The 21,096-nt window shown below is 42.5% G+C and overlaps 1 long non-coding RNA gene across 1 annotated transcript in view; it reads right to left on the bottom strand.

Moving 5' to 3' along the window:
- Window positions 1-21,096, bottom strand: part of LOC141581793 (uncharacterized) — a 21,981-nt gene continuing 885 nt past the window's right edge. Inside the window, exons 2-3 of the long non-coding RNA XR_012514532.1 lie at window positions 19,840-19,939; window positions 1-84 (exon numbers count right to left, since the gene is read on the bottom strand). This is a non-coding gene — a long non-coding RNA (uncharacterized LOC141581793). The remainder of the gene's footprint in view (window positions 85-19,839; window positions 19,940-21,096) is intronic.

Here is a 21,096-nt window from a genome sequence, read left to right on the forward strand (position 1 = left end):
ACTTCATTTCTTCTCCATGTGGGCCTCCACACAGGGCAGTTTGGGCTTCCTCACAGCATGGTCGCTGGGTTCTAAGAACAGCATCTCAAGAGAACCAAGAGGAAGCTGAATCATATGACCTAGACTCAATTCCAAGGGGAGGAACTGGTAGCACCAGGAATCCAGAAAAAGCTAGTGGCACCAGGAGCTAGTTAGCTCCCACTTCTCAGTGGGAAGAGTCTCAAAATTACACTGTAAGTACACATGGGATGTGAGACATTATTGTGGCCATATTTAGAAAATACAATCCACCAGAGATGCACTGAAGGTAAAAGGGGGAGTATCCAGCCCAGTCTAGGGTGGAGTGGAGAAATGGTCTTTGAAGGGTTGTGTGTAAGGGAGATAGGGCATTGATACTTGAGCTGAGCCTTTCTTGAAAGCCTAGGTTGGAATCTTGGCCCTATTATTTATCCGATTCATTAAAATGGTACTGAGCATCTGTCAGGCAAAGTCCTGAAAACTGTGGATATAAAAAATAATCTTCTCATTTTGCAATCATCTTAAGTGAATCTCTGAAGAGAGGAGTGCTAACAGTAAACTCGATGGTTTAGAATAACAGCTACCAGTTATTGAGTATCATTATAGCCAGTGCTTTATGTAAGTTAGCTCACTTAACCCTCACCACAACCCTTTGAGACAGCCATTAATATCGATGTTTTACAGATGAAGGAGCTGAGACTTAAGGGATATACAGCTTGCCCAGAGTCACAGCTATTAAGTGGCAACAGCTTGGATTCCCGGTGCTACCTTTTTCTGCCCTCTAGAAGCTTACAGTTTAGTGGGAGATTCATGAAAGTTTGTGAGCCCCTTAACTTGTCATCCTGCTTCATTATTTACACAGTAGCCAGGGGAACTTCTAAAGTTCCCATGTTAAAAGTCTTCAAAGACAACCTACTTCTCTTACGATGAACTTAGAAACCCTAGTCCAGAAGGTAAGATTTGGCTCTTCCGGGCTCTCCTTTGTCTCCCAGGTTGGCCTTTCAGTTTCTGAAATGCCCCCAAAGCTTTGCATCAGAGCCTTCTTACCTGCTGTTCCTCTGCATGCAACACTCTACCTGCCACTCTTCAGTTGGCCACCTGGCTCCTTAAAGTTGCTTACATGATACTTTCTCTGATACCTACAATTATGTCAAGTCCCTTAACGCGCCCTCCCCAGGGTGCTCCGAAACTTCATAATTATAATTAAAATATTTACAATAATTCACTGTCAAATGTCCGTTTTCTTCCCTTCTTAGACTCTAAGCACCATGGGGCCAGGGACCACATAGCTTATTTGTGAAACACCCAGCATCTAGCCCAGTGCCCAGCCCAGAGCAGTCACTCAATAAATACAGAATGAACAAATGGTTGGTGAATGCTACAAAAGAGCTAAGTATGAATGAAACACACATCAGGAGCACCTAACCCAATCCTGGGGTGGAGGGGAATCAAGCCTTCTGGGGAAGTATCTCAAACTAAGGTTTAAAGGACAAGGAGGAGTCAGTCAAGTGGAGAGAAGAGGATGAGCGATAGGCGGAGAAGAGAATGCTTCCTGCACAGAATAAACAGGAAATGCAAACGTAGGTTTGAGAGAGTGTGGATAGCTCGCAGGCAGAAGGAACTGCAGCATGGTAAAGCTAAGAGAAACATGGCAGGCAAGGGAAGGGCAGCCAATGAGAGACGCTGAGCCAGACCCAATCACAGAAGGCTTTGTAAACCAGGTTTTTTTTTTTTTTTTTTTTTTTTAACTGAGACATAATTCACATACCATAATATTCACCCTTTTACAGTGTACAATTCAAACTTAAGTGTTATTTTTTTGTCTTCGTTTTTTGAGACAGAGTCTTGCTCTTGTTGTCCAGGCCAGAGTGCAATGGCACGATCTAGGCTCACTGCAACCTCCACCTCCCAGGTTCAAGCAATTCTCCTGCCTCGGCCTCCCGAGTAGCTGGGATTACAGGTGCCCGCCACCACAATGGGCTAATTTTTGTGTTTTTAGTAGAGACAGGGTTTCACCGTGTTGGCCAGGTTGGTCTCAAACTCTTGACCTCATGATCCGCCCGCCTTGGCCTCCTAAAGTGCTGGGATTACAGACATGAGCCACTGTGCCCAGCCCAGAGTTAAGGGTTTTTTTTTTTTTTTTTTTTTTTTGAGACGGAGTTTCACTCTTGTTACCCAGGCTGGAGTGCAATGGTACGATCTCAGCTCACCGCAACCTCCGCCTCCTGGGTTCAGGCAATTCTCCTGCCTCAGCCTCCTGAGTAGCTGGGATTACAGGCACGCGCCACCATGCCCAGCTAATTTTTTGTATTTTTAGTAGAGACGGGGTTTCACCATGTTGACCAGGATGGTCTCGATCTCTCGACCTCGTGATCCACCCGCCTCGGCCTCCCAAAGTGCTGGGATTACAGGCTTGAGCCACCGCGCCCGGCTGAGTTAAGGGTTTTATAGAGAGAATCCCATGATCATATTTGCATTTTAAAAAGGCAACTTGGCCGGGTGCGGTGGCTCAAGCCTGTAATCCCAGCACTTTGGGAGGCCGAGGCGGGTGGATCACGAGGTCGAGAGATCGAGACCATCCTGGTCAACAAGGTGAAACCCCGTCTCTACTAAAAATACAAAAAAGTTAGCTGGGCATGGTGGTGCGTGCCTGTAATCCCAGCTACTTAGGAGGCTGAGGCAGGAGAATTGCCTGAGCCCAGGAGGCGGAGGTTGCGGTGAGCCGAGATCGCGCCATTGCACTCCAGCCTGGGTAACAAGAGCGAAACTCCGTCTCAAAAAAAAAAAAAAAAAAAGAAATGCATCTAAAAAGGCAACTTGACTACAATGTCAAGAGAGAAGGAAATGAAGGAGGGAAAGTGGAGACAGAGAGACTGGCGCTAATGCAATAGTCCAGGAGAGAGCCGAAGGCAGCCAGAACTAGGTTAGTGGCAGTGGAGACCGGAGAAGATGAACTAAAGTTAAGAGAGAACTGCAGGACTTGATCATTTGGGCAGGGGTCTAAGGCAAAGGGAAGAGTCAAGGATGACACCTGTGTCTGGCCTGGATGGTGAGTCCACTGGCAGAAAAAGGGACTGCTGGAAGAGGACTCTGGGAAGGAAGAGTGATGAATTTTTAGTTCGCTGTATGAGGTAACTCTGGGGCATGCAGGCACATGGCCAGATCTTACTGGATATATAGGACTGCATCCTGAAAGACAGCTCTGGGCTAGAGTTATAGGTGAGGGAATTAGTAGCAGATAGCAACTGTAACCAGTCAAAGATCAGATCCCCGTAAGGGCAAAGTGTACATTAAGCAGAGTTCTGGGGAGGAACACTATCAAAGGGAGGGGAGGAGAAAAGGACAGTGGAAAGGAAGGCTAGAGAGGTGAAAGAGGCCAAGCAGGGAATGTTGCCATGGAAGCCAAAGAGCGAGCAGGAAGAGAAGGGAGTGGTAAGCGCTATCAAGTGCTGCACACACGTCAAGTAAGATGAAGCCCTGAGTGACCACGGATTTAGCAAACAGCAGGTCAAGGTGGCTTTGTTAGAGAAGCCAGGCTGTAGCTGGACAAGGTAGGCATGGGATATTCTTAGAAGAAATCCAGCTGCAGAAAGGAGGAGTGTACTGGCTTCATAACCATGCGCAAAATACTTACCTTCCTTTAGATTCCTTCAACCTTCAAGTACAGATAATAGAAAGTAAGGCGACAGTAGGGCAACAGGCAAGACCCAGGACATGGTCACCCTAAAAAGATGCTACCTTGTAGTATTGTTGAGAAGATTAATTAAGGCATGGGAACCTGCCCAGCGCTATGAAGAGTCCTTGGAAAAGACTCTCAGAAAACCTTCGTTTTCTTTCCCATTCCTTGTGCTAGCCATTCTTTACTTAGTAATGGATCCTCCCCTCAGGATTTTGAGAGTTGGCACTTCGCAGCATCCAGGTAACATCTGTCATGATTAGAAAATTAACAGACACTATCTGTGACGAATATTCCGTTTCCAACCTAACAATCGTGTCTGTTCCTCCATTAGGAGAAGTTTTTGAGTCAAGAACAATATGGTTTGTTTCATATCATGCCAGAATTGAGGTTCTTTATACAGTGATGAAAAGCAAGGGAATGGGGCTAACTACTGGGAGAAGAGTAACTGAAGTCAGTCCTTTGCTCCTAAAGCAGTTTAAGGTGCTATTCATAACTCAGGTTGTGAATCTTCTCACCCTGCAATCATCTTAAGTGAATCTCTGAAGAGAGGAGTGCTAACAGTAAACTCGATGGTTTAGAATAACAGCTACCAGTTACTGAGTATCATTATAGCCAGTGCTTTATGTAAGTTAGCTCACTTAACCCTCACCACAACCCTTTGAGACAGCCATTAATATCACTGTTTTACAGATGAAGAAGCTGAGACTTAAGGGATAAACAGCTTGCCCAGAGTCATAGTTATCAAGTGGCAACAGCTTGGATTCCTGGTGCTACCTTTTTTACACCAAAGCTCAAACTCTTTCTCTAATAAAGTGAGTGGATAACTTTATTACTGACTCTGGGATACACTTTAGGAGTTCTACAGTTTTGGAATATAGAATCTTATAAATATAAGTTGATTTTAATGTACTAATTATATCTCATTGAGTCTGAAATAAAAATGATTCTCGGCTGGGTGCAGTGGCTCACCTGTAATCCCAGCACTTTGGGAGGCCTAGGCGGGTGGATCACTTGAGGTCAGGAGTTTGAGACCAGCCTGGCCAACATGGTGAAACCCCGTCTCTACTAAAAATTCAAAAATTGGCTGGGCTTGGTGGCGAGTGCCTGTACTCCCAGCTACTCAGGAGGCCGAGGCAGGAGAATCACTTGAACTTGGGGGAGGTGGAGGTTGCAGTGAGCTGAGATGGTGCCACTGCACTACAGCCTGGGAAACAGAGCAAGACATCGTCTCAAAAAAGAAAAGATTTTTCTTTATCGAGTGCTAGATGATAAAAGGGCCCAAGAGCAAGTGAAGGGATAGGAGGAAGCCAGTGTGAGTTAGCATTTCCCATGACAAATTTATAACCTAAAGCTTAATCAGCTGGGAAAAGTGTGCAATTCTGCTGGAGCAACTGGGGCTTGAAAACAGATGAAAAACATCTAGCTGGCTGGATGTTTCTTAAAACTATTAAGAAATTGTTAAAAAGCAATGTCAAAAGGGAAAAAGTGTTTGGTTTTTGCCATTTTGTATAGGACAATTCAGCTTCCATCACAGTGGTCTATCAAAGCAGATCTACAGCTGGGCATGGTGGCACCCATGCTTATGGTCCCAGCTACTCCAGAAGCTGAAGTGGGAAGACTGCTTGAGCCTGGGAGGCAGTTGCTGCAGTAAGCTGAGATCACACCACTACACTCCAGCCTGGGTGACAGAGCAAGACTCTGTTTCAAAAATAAAAGAAAAAAGAAAAAAATTTGCCGGGCGCGGTGGCTCAAGCCTGTAATCCCAGCACTCTGGGAGGCCGAGGCGGGTGGATCACGAGGTCGAGAGATCGAGACCATCCTGGTCAACATGGTGAAACCCCGTCTCTACTAAAAATACAAAAAAATTAGCTGGGCATGGTGGCACGTGCCTGTAATCCCAGCTACTCAGGAGGCTGAGGCAGGAGAATTGCCTGAACCCAGGAGGCGGAGGTTGCGGTGAGCCGAGATCGCGCCATTGCACTCCAGCCTGGGTAACAAGAGCGAAACTCCGTCTCAAAAAAAAAGAAAAAAAGAAAAAAATTTAAAAAGCAGATCTAAAAAACTTGCAGAAGGCAAACACAATTTTGGGCTTACATCTTCCTCCTTCTGATTAAGATGATATCCGTTACTCAATGAGAACAAGGAAAAAGATTTAGCTAAAAGGCAGCAATAGAAGGATAAGCATATCAGATATTGCAGTATTTGGGTCCCTTTATTAGCTATTGGGAGGTACAGAGAACTATTCCATAGCTCAGAAGTTGAGTTAGTTTTATTTTGAAATGTATTTATTTTGGCCAGGCGCAGTGGCTCACGCCTGTAATCCCAGCACTCTGGGAGGCCGAGGCGGGCAGATCACCTGAGACTGAGAACAGCCTGGCCAACAGGAGTTTGAGATCAGCCTGGCCAACATGGTGAAAAACCCTGTCTCTACTAAAAAAAAAAATAAAAATAAAAAATACAAAAATTAGCCCAGTGCAGTGATGCATGCCTGTAATCCTAGCTACTCGGGAGGCTGAGGCAGGAGAATCACTTGAACCCAGAAGGTGGATGTTTCAGTGAGCTGAGATCGCACTACTGCACTCCAGCTCAGGGGTGACAGAGCAAGACTCCGTCTTAAGAAAAAAAAATATTTAATTTTGTAGAAACAGGGTCTCACTATGTTGTCCATGCTGGTCTTGAATTCCCGGGCTCAAGGGATCTACCCACCCCAGCCTCCCAAAGTGTAGAGATTACAGGCATGAGCCACCACACCCCGCCAGAAATTATTTCTAAAAGGATGCCACACCATCATATCAAGCTAAGCACATCTAGAAACAAATTCATTACACCCTCTTCAAGCCAGCTTCTTTCTCAATTCCTATTACCAATGTCCAATTCTTGAGCCATCACATCATTCCAATTTTTTCCTTTTTTTCAGGTCTACCATGGTCCATGAGTTTGGGTATAAATGCCTACCTCTCAATAGCTCTGACATTGGGCAAGATATTTAACCTCCCTTTACCTCTGTTTCCTCATCCGTAAAATGGGTATTGGTATAGTTTCTACTTTATAAGGTTATTGAAAGGAGTAAGTGAGTTAGTACATATTAAGTATTTAGCTAGGTTCTGGATATAGAGTAAAACTCATTAAGTCAGCAATCAGCATCCTATTATTCATCTTTTGTACATGCATTTTACTGTTTTTATATTTTATTTGTCTTTTTCTTATTGATTTCTATGACATCTTTATTTCATCAATAATACGCTAGTTCACTATCTTCCTTTCTACCCGCTTCCTCCTGCTATTATACAATGTTGGAGTAATCCTGGAGCCAGTACCCCACCCTAGTAGCTTCTTGATCACAGTAGAAACAGGAAGTAGATCTCTGGTGGGCCAGTTCTAAAATGCTCTTGTTTTCTTTTCTTTCTTTCTTTTTTTGTTGAGGTGGAGTCTTGCTCTGTCATCCAGGCTGGAGTGCAATGGTGCAATCTCGGCTCACTGCCACCTCCACCTCCCAAGTTCAAGCAATTCTCTTGCCTCAGCTTCCCGAGTAGCTGGGATTATAGGCGTGCACCATGATGCCTGGCTATTTTTTGCATTTTTAGTAGTGATGAGGTTTCACTATGTTGGCCAGGATGGTCTTGAACTCCTGACCTCAAAGCGATCCACCCACCTTGGCATCCCAAAGTGCTGGGATTACAGGTGTGAGCCACGTCTGTCCTTACAATGTTCTTGTCACTCTGAAAACCCCATCTATAGTTCTTCTTTGGCTCTTCCAACAATTTTGTTATTCCTAGTTTCCTGGATAAAGTATCTTTCTGAGCTAGAGTAGTTTCTGTTATCTCTGAGCTCTAGTAGATCATACAGTATTTACTGAATAAATGGGTTGTCCTAAATGGCACAAATATTTTCCTAGCTAGTCGTTTACTTTATGATGTTTTCTTATATAGTAAAATTTAGTTTCACTGAGTTAAATCTATCCATATTTTCCTTTATGGTTGATACTTGTTGTATGCTTAAGGCCTTTTTCACTGCCAAGATCAGAAAAATGTTCATCCACACTTTTTATATCTCATTCTCATTCTCTAAAAATCTTTTTGATCTTGCTGAATTGAGCAGAATTAATGTTTTCTTTTTAATGTCACTAATCCATGTTAAAACTAGTTTAGTAAATTATAAGGATCCACCTTTTATATTTTCACAAATAGTTTTCCATTTATCAATTATGCATCGTTATTTATCAACAATCCTTTGGCCCACTGATTTAAAGTATCAACTTTGCCATACATTAAACACTTGAAGCAGTCAACAGACATTTACAGGGTGCCTAATGTGTGCCTGGCCGTGTGCTAGACTGATACAACAGTGGAGCAGGGTGACAGGGCCCCTCCTCTCTGGAACCTAATGAGAAAGATCAAGGATAATATGGTAGCACACAGGAGGGACACTTATTATAAGCCTGGAGAGTAAGGGAAGTTTAGTGCATGCCTACTTACTGTATGTCAAACAGTACTAAGGACCTTCAATGTATACTTCCACTGACTGCAATATTAGGGCTTCACAAAAAGACTTATATGTTGCTATTTTGGTTAAAGAAACGGAAACTCTGAAAAGTGGAAGCAGCATATGAACCCAGACCTATCTCCCAAGTCCAGGTTGTTAAGTACCATGGCTGACCACTAATAAACATAGCACTGCCTCTTTGAAGGTGGACTGACAAGGAGGAGCCAGAGAGGCAAGGGAAAAACCAGGAATGTGAAACTACAGAAGTCAAGCAAATTCTATTTCAAAAGCGGGTGGTCAAGTTAAGAATTAAGAACGTCCTCTGATTTTAGCCACCAGGAGGTTGTTGGTAATTTGATGAAAGCAGCTGGAGTAGGGGCAGAGGGCTGGAAAATGAGTAGGCAAGTAGACACTGAGGGCAGTTAATTATTTCAAGAAGCTTGGCTGTGAATGGACACAGAGGGGTAAGGTGGCCCCTAAAGGGGTCCAGAGTATTTCTTTCAAAGATAAGAAGATTTGAGCACATTTTAATGTGGCTGGGAAAGAGCAAGTGGAATGGGAAATAAAGGAATGAGTTAGAGGATCACTGGTAACCACTGGTCCCTGAGAAGGTGGCAGGGGTGAGACCAAGACCCCAAATATAGGGATTAGCTTCAGACAGGACAGGAAGAAAGGATAAAAGGACAAATAAGAATAGAGTTAAATAGGGCTGGGCGCGGTGGCTCACGCCTGTAATCCCAGCACTTTGGGAGGCTGAGGCGGGTGGATCACGAGGTCAAGAGATTGAGACCATCCTGGTCAACATGGTGAAACCCCGTCTCTACTAAAAATACAAAACATTAGCTGGGCATGGTGGCGTGTGCCTGTAATCCCAGCTACTCAGGAGGCTGAGGCAGGAGAATTGCCTGAACCCAGGAGGCGAAGGTTGTGGTGAGCCGAGATTGTGCCATTGCACTCCAGCCTGGGTAACAAGAGCGAAACTCCGTCTCAAAAAAAAAAAAAAAAAAAAAAAGAATAGAGTTAAATATATAGTTGAGTGTTGGAATTTCAAGGGCGTTCTCATATGATTATCTCCTGGAAGTAGATAAGATTTTCTATTTATTATGGTATGAAAATGAACATATGTATCCTGTTCTTTAAAATGAACTAGTATAAGGAGGAGGTTTTGAGGAAGTCACTGTGGAGAACTAAAAGAAAGCTGACTAAGAAAAAGGATTCCTGAGCAGAGACACTAGTCTGGATGGTCATGGTGTTTTCCAGCAGTCACTTGCATCCTGGGTGTAAACAAGCAAACAAAGTGAAACAAGGCCAGGGGTTTGCAGGAAGGAAAATAAGAGAGCACCTAGACAGGGGCAGGAGAGTGGTTAAAATGATAGACCATGAAATTTAAGCTGGATAGAAGAAAGGTGAAGATGGTATAGCTGATTAGGAGAAAATCAGGAGTTCAAGGACTACAGTGTCTCATGGGTCCAAGAATAAAGAGTAGGAGGAAATGAGGGGCTAGAAGGACAGACGGTTGTGGCCCAACTTGGGGCTTTGAATTTAATATTTCAAAAGGAAGTCCAGAGATGGGGCCAGAAGTGGGATGGCTAGAAAGGTCTCTGGAAATAAGGGGATCGAGGGACCAAAAATTCCATGTGATGAATAAATCATTCATGTGGATCCTAAGGTCACACAAGATGATGGCAGGACTAAGCCAGGTGTCAGTCTTCAATGAATGAAAGAAATGTCAGGAGCTAAATAGATAACAGTGAGGAAGAGACGGCAAGGAGTACACAGCAAGACTGCTGCAGCCTTAATGAAACAGGGGTTTCTTACACAAGATGAGGAAATCTGGAAGCAACAGTAGAGATAAAGAATTAGCCAGGTGCAGAGGCTCACACCTGTAATCCGAGCACTTTGGGAGGCCGAGGCGGGTGGATCACCTGAGGTCAGGAGTTCAAGACCAGCCTGGCCAACATGGTGAAACCCCATCTCTACTAAAAATACAAAAAATTAGCTGGCTGTGGTGGCAGGCACGTGTAATCCCAGCTACCTAGGAGGCCGAGGCAGGAGAATCCCTTGAACCACAAGGTGGAGGTCCCAGTGAGCCGAGATTGTGCCACTGCACTCCAGCCTGGGCAATAAGAACAAAACTCTGTCTCAAAAAGAAAAAAAAAAGGTTGGGCGTGGTGGCTCACACCTGTAATCCCAGCACTTTGGAAGGCCACTGGTGGGAGGATCGCTTGAGGCCAGAAATTCAAGACCAGTTTGAACTTCAGTGAGATCCCATCTCTACAAAAAAATGTTAAAATTAGCCAGTTGTGGTGGTGTGTGCCTGTAGTCCAGCTGCTTGGGGGGCTGAGGCAGGAGGAAAGCTTGAACCTAGGAGTTCCAGGCTGCAGTGAGCTATGATCATGCCACTGCACTCCAGTCTGAATAACAGAGCAAGACCCTGTCTCTAAAACAAAACAAATGTTACTGACTCACGAGTAAGTAACATTTTAATGGTTTCTCACAATCCTTAATTGATAGCTAATTTCCTCATTAAACCTGGCCTTAAAGGTGACCAAATGCCACGTACAATACTTTCCTTGGTTTATACTGTTTTTTTTTTTTTTTTTTTCTTTTCTTTTTTGAGATAGGGTCTCACTGTGTTGCTCAGGCTGCAGTGCAGTGGCATAATCATAGCTCACTGTAGGCTCCAACTCCTGGGCTTAGCTCTCCTCCTGCCTCAGTTTCCTGAGTAGGTAGGACTACAGGCATAAGCCACCATGCCTGGCTAATTTTTAAACTCTTTTTGTAGAGATAGAGTCTTGCCATGTTGGTCAGGCTGGTCTTAAACTTCTGGCCTCAAGTGATCCTTCTCTCTTGGCCTCCCAAAGAGCACTGGGATTATAAGCGTGAGTCACTGTATCTGGCTGGTTTGAATGAAAAAAACATTTTTTTAGATAGAATAAATATATCTTATTCACCATTTTAAAGAGAATGCAGGAGTTTTTAGTATATTCACACAGCTGTGCAACTAACACCATGATCCAGATTCCAGACATTTCCGTCACCCCAAAAAGAAACCCCATACCCATTGGCAGTCACTCCCATTCTTACCTCCCCTGAAACCTGTGCAACCACTAATCTCTCTCTAGGAATCTGCCTATTCTGGACATTTCATACAAATGGAATCAAATAATATGTGGCCTTGTATGTCTAACTTCTCTTACTTGGCATAATGTTTTAAAGGTTCATCCATCTTGTAGCATGTATCAATACTTCATTCCTTTTTATGGCTGAATAATATTCCATTGCATGGATATAGTATATTTATCCATCACCAGTTGATGGATATTTTGGTTGTTTACACTTTTTGGCTATTATGAATAATGCTTCTATGAAGATTCATGTACAACTTTATGTGTGGACATATGATTCAATTATCTTGGGTATACGCTTAGTACTGAAATTGCTAGGTCATATGGTAACTCTATATTTAACTTTTTGCGGAACTGTCAGTTTGTACTCTTCTTGATTCCCACGAAGCATCTGGTATCAATGATGGTGCCTTCCTTCTGAAGCTGTCTTCTTACTCTACCATCGTAGCACTACCTGGTACACTTACCACTTGAACAACTTGTTTTTCTTTGGCTTCTCCTCTCCGCACACCATCCTTCAAAGTTCACCCAAGGTTCTGGCCTCAACTATTCACTCGATAAACTAACAAGTCTTACCATTTAAAGAGGTACCAACTCCTACTATAACCTCTCATGAACTTACCACTCCAGCCGTATAGGGTCTACACACTACCTACTAAATTCTTTTTTTTTTAGACATAGTTTTGCTCTTGTCGCCCAGGCTGGAGTGCAGTGGTGCCATCTTGGCTCCCCACAACCTCTGCCTCTCGGGTTCAAGCGATTCTCCTGCCTCAGCCTCTTGACCGGCTAATTTTGTACTTTTAGTAGAGACAGGGTTTCTCCATGTTGGCCAGGCTGGTCTCAAACTCCCAACTTCAGGTGATCTGCCCACCTCAGCCTCCCAAAGTGCTGCTGGGGTTACAGGTGTGAGCCACCGGCCCCAGGCCTAAATTCTTTCTTATCCCACCTAAACTGCCCTTTTTCTTCCTTAGTGCTATATGAATTTCAGTTATTTGGGAGTTAACCTCAAATGCAACTACATAGAAAGTTATTTACTTGTTTCCCCCCTTCCAACCAAGAAAGAGCTTTCTTCTCTGAGTGCTGATTTTACAACCCATAACCATCATCACAATCACATACTGCTACTTAAGTTTTTATGTCTATTTATGTCTTATCTCAAAAAATGTCCATGAGCCGGGCACGGTGACTCACACCTGTAATCCCAGCACTTTGGGAGGCAGAGGCAGGTGGATCACAAGGTCAAGAGTTCAAGACTAGCCTGACCAACATGGTGAAACCCCATCTCTACCAAAAATACAAAAATTAGCTGGGTGTGGTGGCACACGACGGTAATCCCAGCTACTCGGGAGGCTGAGGCAGGAGAATCGCTTAAACTTGGGAGTCGGAGGTTGCAGTGAGCCGAAATCATGCCGCTGCACTCCAGCCTGGGGGATAGAGTGAGACTCCATCTCAAAAAAAAAAAATTGTCCCTCCTCCCTTCACCTAGCCAATCTCTTGGTCAGTAAAAAAATTTCAAATTGCTTTATAAGATGTACAATGAAAAAATAATTTCCCCTTCCCAGTGACAACTACTGTAGTTTCCTGTATATTCTTCCCAGAATATTCTATGGATATTCACATATTTATTTCTTTCATAAATGTTACCATTTTATATATGCTCTTCTATACCTTCCCTTTTTCCCTCTCATATTTTAATTATTCTTTAAAGTGAAACCTCACTAATGTTTTAAAAACCCTAACTACATTACATCCTATTGATTGTACTTTGCTTACACATTTTTCACTGCCAAGAACTAGAGATTCATGAGGAATTACTTCTTTAGACAAGTCAGGCTACTGTTTATCCCATTTGACTCTAGTTGCTAATGTAATCAATGAAGCTACTTAATTTTGTTTACATAAATAATAAATACTTTATCAACAAAGCAAACAATCCCCCTTGACTATTCTTTCCCCAAAGTAACCTATGCTACCAGTTTGGTATGTATACTTCCAGCATTTTTTTTTTGAGACGGAGTTTTGCTTTTGTTGCCCAGGCTGGAGTGCCATGGCACGATCTTGGCTCACTGCAACCTCTGCCTCCTGGGTTCAAACAATTCTTCTGTCTCTGCCTGCCGAGTAGCTGGGATTATAGGCATGCGCAACCACACCCGGCTAATCTTTATATTTTTAGTAGAGAAGGGGTTTCACCATGTTGGCCAGGATGGTCTCGAACTCCTGACCTCAGGTGATCCACCTCCCTCAGCCTCCCAAAATGTTGGGATTACAGGCATGAGCCACCACGCCCAGCTTCCTTTTCTTTTTAATGGCCTGTGACACAGCCCCAGGAAATTCTGAGAACATGTGCCCCAGTAACTGTTTTTTCTTAATTGCTATATAGTTTAGCTATTCCTTACTATTGGAGATTTAGGGTGTTTCCAGTTTTTTGCTGTTACAAACAATGTTGTAATGAACAGCTCTATAATGTCACCCTATGCACATGTATGGTGACTGTTTCTCTAGAGTTAATGGTGAGAAGTGGAACTCTGTGTCAAAAAACACTAACTTTATAAATATAATAGATACAATTAAATTACCCTTTGCTAGTTCTGTGGTATAGTTGTTACAGTTAATAACAGTAATATTTGTGACAATCAGTTTCACATATTAGTGTCCTTTAAAACTCCAGGACATCTCATTTACTTAGAACTCATGTAGTATATAGTAGAAGAACACTAGACTGGAAACTGAAAGATCAAAGTTCAAAGTTCAAGTCTTGATTCTGTCTCTAACTACTAACTTGACCTTATATAAATAATCCCTTTAATATCTAGGCCCCAGTTTCTATACCTATAAAATTAGATTAAAGTGGTATTTTCTAAAATATGTACCTATATTATCAGTAGCATGCAAGATGCTTTTACTTTCATTGATTTTTATTTTAATAATTATTTGCCTTTTAATTAGGAAGAAAAACATAGTTACCATATCAAATCAAAGATTTATGGATATCGTTTCTAGCAATATAAAATTTACCTTTTAAAGCACATTCATTTAAGAAAAATGAGTGATTTAAAGAAAAATAGTATGGCAAATCCTGAAAACAATATATGAACGACTGAAGTTTCCTCCTTGATGAAATCAAGACCAGGTTAAAGCAGTAGATCCTAGACTTTTAGATTTTAATGACCAATAAAATGTAAAAAAAAAAAAAAAAATGGGGCCAGGCGCGGTGGCTCACGCCTGTAATCCCAGCACTTTGGGAGGCCGAGGCGGGTGGATCACGAGGTCAAGAGAACGAGGCCATCCTGGTCAACATGGTGAAACCCCGTCTCTACTAAAAATACAAAAAATTAGCTGGTCATGGTGGCGCGTGCCTGTAATCCCAGCTACTCAGGAGGCTGAGGCAGGAGAATTGCCTGAACCCAGGAGGCAGAGGTTGCAGTGAGCTGAGATCGCACCATTGCACTCCAGCCTGGGTAACAAGAGCGAAACTCTGTCTCCAAAAAAAAAAAAAAGGGAGAGAGAGATAGAACGAAGTCTACCAGAAAAAAGAGAGAGAGATAGAACGCAGTCTACCAGGTAGGTCTGTTAGCTTACTGCCAATGGACCTCCTGTTGTAGGTAAATCTTTTCTGTGTCTCAATTATATGAAGTCTTCATAGTTATGCTTTCAGTATTCCTGCTTTTCATAAGATAAATATTCAAAAAAAGAAAAAAAAATGTTAGTGATCAACATGGGGTTGCTGACTTTTTATTGTGCTGAGTAAGGACATTAAGAACAACAGAACTCATAATCCCAGCACTTTGGGAGGCTGAGGCGGCTGGATCACCTGAGGTCAGGAGATCACCCTGGCCAACATGGTAAAATCCTGTCTCTGCTAAAAATACAAAAAATTAGCCTGGCATGGTGGCAGGTGCCTGAAATCCTATCTACTTGGGAGGCTGAGCCAGGAGAATGGCTTGAACTCAGGAAATGGAGGTTGCAGTGAGCCAAGACTGAGCCATTGCACTCTAGTCTGGGCAACAAGAGCAAAACTCCGTCTCATGAAAAGATATTTAAAATGTTTTTTAATTATAAAAGAAGTATGTGTTGAAAATTTTCAGACTGTACAGTAAATATAAAAAGTCATTTTCTTATTCTTTTTCTCTCCCCTCCCCACTAAAATCTACTCACAGACATTCTGCCATACAGATCTATCTCAGCTTTAGAAAGGAAGTTTTTAACATTATAAATATGTGCATGTATATGTATATTTAATAACATATGTAACATTATAATTTATAATATAAAATTAAGCATATATACAGTTATCCTACATAAATATAATATGTACTATGTTTATTCTACATAAAAATACATATCAGAAATACATCCTCTCAGAATGAAGAACAGGCTTTTTCAGGAAAGGACATGTGGAACCTTACTTAGCCATTTGGGAACCACTGATTTACATGACCTTCCATCTCTAAAATACTATGATTAGGTCTTTCATTATTATCACTAACCTACATAATCCAAAATACAATTAGGAATCTCTTTAACATCTTCTTGAGTAGAAAATCATAGACTGCAATTATTTTTTCCGTTTTTTAATCTGCTTGTTGTATGAGCACATGTCTGTGCTCTATCACTGATTATCATTGGTTCCCCACATCAGAGTTTTAGCCTGGGGTCAAAGACTTCAGGGTATTCATAACACCATGAAAACATATGTGATATTTTGTGTGTATTTTTTTTCTGGGGAAAGTTTCCAATTTTCTATGATCCTAAAAGGTTAGAAACTATACTTTAGATATGTTTCTTAGTTTTGCATTAAATAAGCTTATTCTTAGCTTAAGAATCCTTTAAAATTTTTCTTCCTTTGCATTTGACAGCTGAATATTTGAGTTCTTTGTTCTCACCTTTAATAGTCTTCTCATTAAAACCAAAACATATTCTCCTCTACCAATTAATCATAAGGAATGTAAATTTTTTATGTAATTTTTATTTTTTGAAGTACTGAAAGACAGAAGAAGGCAGAGACTGATGCCTCACAATGAAAGTGACAGGCAGGGAGACAAGCAGCTAGAGACAGTGAGACACACAGGCACAGATAAAAGCCTAAGGACAGAGAGAACAGACAGGCAAAAGAAATATAGCAAAACCTGGAAACACAGAAAGAGAGACCCAAGAACTGAGCAGACAGAGAAGAGGGATGGCAGAAAAATAGGCTGGCAGGGAGAGAATGGAGAATGACTGACAGAGAAGACAGGCAAAATCACCAAAAGGGATGCAGACAGGCAGAGAGAGAGCGAAAGAGAGAAGAAGGAAAGACAGATAAAGGAAGAAAAAAATGAGGTAAGAAGGAAGACAAAGTGATAATAGTGGTTTATACAACACGGTGCTTTATAATTTATAAAGTGCTATCACATACATTATTGCAGGCAGACAGGGAGAATCCAGCAGACAGATGGGGTGATGGAAGGATACAGGCCAATCAGACAGAAGAAAGGGGAGAGGGCCAATCAGAAAGAGAGGCTAGAATAGAGACCAAGACAGATAAGAAAAAAACAAGAAAAGAGAAGTAAGAGAGAAAGAGGCAAAGAGTGGAGAGACATAAAGATAGAGGATGAAACAGTTAAACTCAGGAAAACAGGCAATAAAAAAGCAGAAAAGAAAGAACAGTGTATCGTGTGTAGAAGTTTTATGATCATCTTTCTCAAAGAGACCTGGTTAGAGGCTGTGTCTTTGTCTCCCTCAAAGAGTTATAAAATGTCTCTAAGATGGCACATGAGTAGAGCCAGAAGGTGGGATGAAAAAGGAAAAAAGTTTTAATCAGGAGCAAAGCTTTTCAGACTAGGAGGAAGACAAACTTCTTAGGCCTAGCTCAACAACATAAAAGGATCTAGATTCAGCTGCCCTTAAATAATTCATATAGACTAAGTGAGAAAAGCAGGGAAGTCCTCTATAGACTGTGTGCAGGTAAGCTCAGTTTACTGTTACTTATTAACTGTACCTATATTTATATGGTACTTTTTAGTATAACCAGTGCTTTCATGCCTTCTCCAATACATATTTCAGTGACGAAGAGACCAACAAAGATGTCTTGCTGTCATCAAGACAACTTACCACACAGAGTAGACTATATTTGGAGAGAGAAAAGCCTTCCTGAGCACTCCTCAGGTACTGGTAGTAAAAGCATGCAACCAGCAACTAATCAATCAAAAAGACAAGTGCCTTGGGTAGCACTTGGCAGAATCAAAATGACAAAAAAGGCAAGCCCAGCCAAGTTAGTTAGGAGTACTGACAGACTGACAGAGGAAGGAGCATCCAGAAAAACTGGAAGAAAAGTAGGAAGAAGTACAGCAAAACACAAGCAAAAGCAAGCAAGCAAAGAGACTTGTCTATGTGTAGACTCTTCTCTGGAGCAGGATCAGGAAATGTGAAACAGTGGCTGCTTCTGGGGAGAGGAACTTGAGGACGAGGGGAGAAGAATGGGAGAGAGGCTTACTTTTCACAGTCCACTTTCTATACTTTTAAATGTTGTGCCGTAAGTAGGTACTTACCTGTTTAAAAGTTAACTGGGAAAAAGAAACAAAAGAAAAGAAAAAAGCAAGAAGAGACGTGGACAGCAAGAGCCTGCTGAGCAGACAGACAGCAGCGAGAGACGGGGAAAATGGCGAAAAGACTGAGGCAGGCAGACAGTCTGAGGAACCAGAAACACAGAAAAAGAGATCACTGAAATAAAGGCAAACATGAGAGAAGGCAGGGCAGGGGATGTGGCAAGAAGGCAGATAAGACTTTGAGGCAAAGGGGTTCCTGAGAAGTTTAGGGGAGAGAGACTATCTCCATTGATGGGATGTTGGCAGAGAAGAAGCAAAGGAAGAAAAAGTGGGTAAGTACGAAGACTAAAAAGAGAAAAGCATTAGATGGTGGGATAGCAGCTTACAGGGTAGACAGGCAAGACAGACCCCAAGGGAGGGAAGGGAAAATGATTAACAGGCATAAATAAGAGAAGGAACAAGCAGAAGGGCAGGATAAGAGGCAAACCAAGATGGGGAGCCGTGGCAGGGCCTGGAAGGTAGACAAACCAAGAGATGCAGGCTAAAAAAGTGATAGAGACAGGCAGGCGGGGAGACAGATGGCTAGAGAGAGAGTGGTGGGCAAACAGCCAGAGAAGCAGACAGACAACCAGAGAGGAAAAAGAGGCTGCCAGCCAGTCAGGGAGGAGCAGACAGGCAGGCAGGCAGACACCATAACAGGAGCAAGCAGGTAAAGAGGGAGGCAAAAACAAGGAGAGAAGAAGGAAAATCAAGAGGTCGAGAGAGAGAGAGAGAGAGAGAGAGACAGAGAGACAGAAAATGAACAGGAGAGAGATGCAGACAGGCAGAAAGCGTGATGGACAAGGAGAGGGAGAATAAGGCAAATCAGCAAATCCACATGCAAAGCACACTCAAGAGAGAGAATGACGAATGTTTGTATAGGGATACACACGGCCACCTTTAGCCACCCGCACCTGCAGATCATGGAACATGTGGCAGGCAGAGGCTCTCAGTACAGGGAGAGGGCACAGAGGCAGAGAGGCTGCAGCGCACATGATGTGCGCAGCGTGGCCCACATACACGTGGAGACACTCTTCCCAGACACAGTACGATCCACAGACACACACAGAAGGGGCCAGAAAGAGGGGGAGTCGGGCACACAGGAGGAAGAGCCGCACGCAGTCCGAGACTGGAAGACAGAAGTAAGCAGCAAGAAGGCAGAGACGGAAAGGCACTTAGAGGTGACAGAGCCTGAGGGTCCAAGGGATGAGAATGACAGTCTCAGTTAAAAACAAAGATATCAATAGAGAGAAGCCCACACACAGAAGAGGGGGATACCCAGATGAACGAGTAAAGAGACTGAGAAAGAAGACAGGAGAGCAAGATGGACTGGAAGACTGGAAGAGGAGGAGGAGTCAGACTTAGTACAGAATGATGTGGGAACAGAAGCAAGAGAATTCCAAAGGCCAGGTTAAAAAAAAAAAAAAAAAAAGAAAGGATGGAAACCAACACCCAGTGCAGTGCATTAGTGTGGGGAGTGGAACACTAATAAGGAACATTTTAGCTTCATAAACAAAAATGTGCATCAGATTCCCAGTAATACTTTCTGGTTGCTGCCCACCTACCCCTCCCTCTCGGTGCTCCTGAGCACTGCCGAAGATGGGTGGCCAGCAGTTACACTGGAGAGGTAGAGGAATAACCCAGAAACGATTCCACAGGCATGCAATAGGAATAGGAAGCAAGGGAAGGGGCAAAGGGAGATCAAAGGAATGGGAGGAAGCTAGAGTAGGAAAGGGTCGACAGGAATGAAAGAGGGTAGCACTGAGCTATTTGCCCTCCTTCCTTTGCTCCATTTGGCAAGGATCATTTTCTGTCTGGACCTCTCTGAGCAAATCTCTGTATGAGAAAGCTACTTCTGGACTCCTTTCCAACTGTCCAATTCCTAGTACTACTTTACCATAAACACTGGGGTACAGTTGGAAATCACAGGTCAGAAAGTTAGATGAAAACGCCTGAGTGGAAGCCCTACCTCTGCTTTTTCTCAGTCCCAGTTCCTTTCTTTTTCACGGTACCTCCGTTGCTCCTACTTTATCGGACAGTGTTGGAGATCATGGAGGAAGGCAAATATACTGAAATGGAAGAAAAGAGCACATAGTTTCACCATCTTCAGATTTGACTCTTTGCTCTTTATCCTAAAAATCTGTCCTATTTACCCCCAAATTAATCTCTCAAGTCAGTTGAATTTTACATTCTAGCAATTGGAGGAGGGGAAAGCAAGGGAAAGGGGGAAAAGAGTAAAGATAAAATTTACAACAATTATAAACCACTGAAAAGGCTGCGTAAAGGGGAGAATCAAACATGGACTCCTTTGAAAAAAACTCAATCATCGTATCTATTCATATCTCTCCCCCAAAAGTCACTAGGATTTCTATCACTTTTTTTTAAAGAAAGGAGAAAAAAATCCAGTCCCGCTTCTCATTTAAAAGATCTGTACACAATGAAATGCGTTGTGACTTCAATGAGGTATGTAGAAACAGAGTTATATATAAACATATATTTCATCTTTTTCCTTTTCAATGCCTGAAGGGGAAAAAAAACCTTCACATCAAACCACTCCCTTCTGAAGTATTCAAAAAAAAAAAAAAAAAAAAAGCTTTTCTTTAGAGAAGGGAGGTGGGGAGGAAGAGACTAGTAAAGAAAAGAAAAAAAATTAAATCTAGTTGGACTAGTATCTAACTAGTTAACCTTTAACAATTTATGCTGATGTCAGACTGAGCATGAGTACTGATTAATGCCCCCCCTCAAATATTTTTTATAAGGGGGGAGTTAGTCACAGCAGCCATTTTTGTTTTATGCAGAAATCCTTCATGCCCCCCCAACACACACAGACACACAGACACACACACACACACTTCAGTACACAAGGAAAATATCTCTATTAATCTGTGCACTAATCAGTTATGAAAAAGGAGAAATTTGTGGGTTTCTGGGTAGAGGCTTGGAGATGGGGGTGTAACAGGGAGGAGAATGGGGGGGTGAAAAATGAAATATTAAGCCAGCCATTTTGTTTGAAAAGGGGATTTTCCCCCTTCTCCTTTTCTTTATGGAGGGGGTGGCGGTGCTGGAGGGGGGGTTGTTTTAAAAATAATTTCAAGGCGGCCATCTTAGTGCCTCAGCTCTGAGAAATATTTCTGAGCGCCCCCCTCAGAATTTAAATATATTTAAAGCAACGGAGAGGGGGGCAGAGAGAAGTCGAAAACTTTTATATATATACACACATATATAT

This window comes from Saimiri boliviensis, chromosome 17 (assembly GCF_048565385.1).
Source record: "Saimiri boliviensis isolate mSaiBol1 chromosome 17, mSaiBol1.pri, whole genome shotgun sequence".
Lineage (NCBI taxonomy): Eukaryota > Metazoa > Chordata > Mammalia > Primates > Cebidae > Saimiri > Saimiri boliviensis.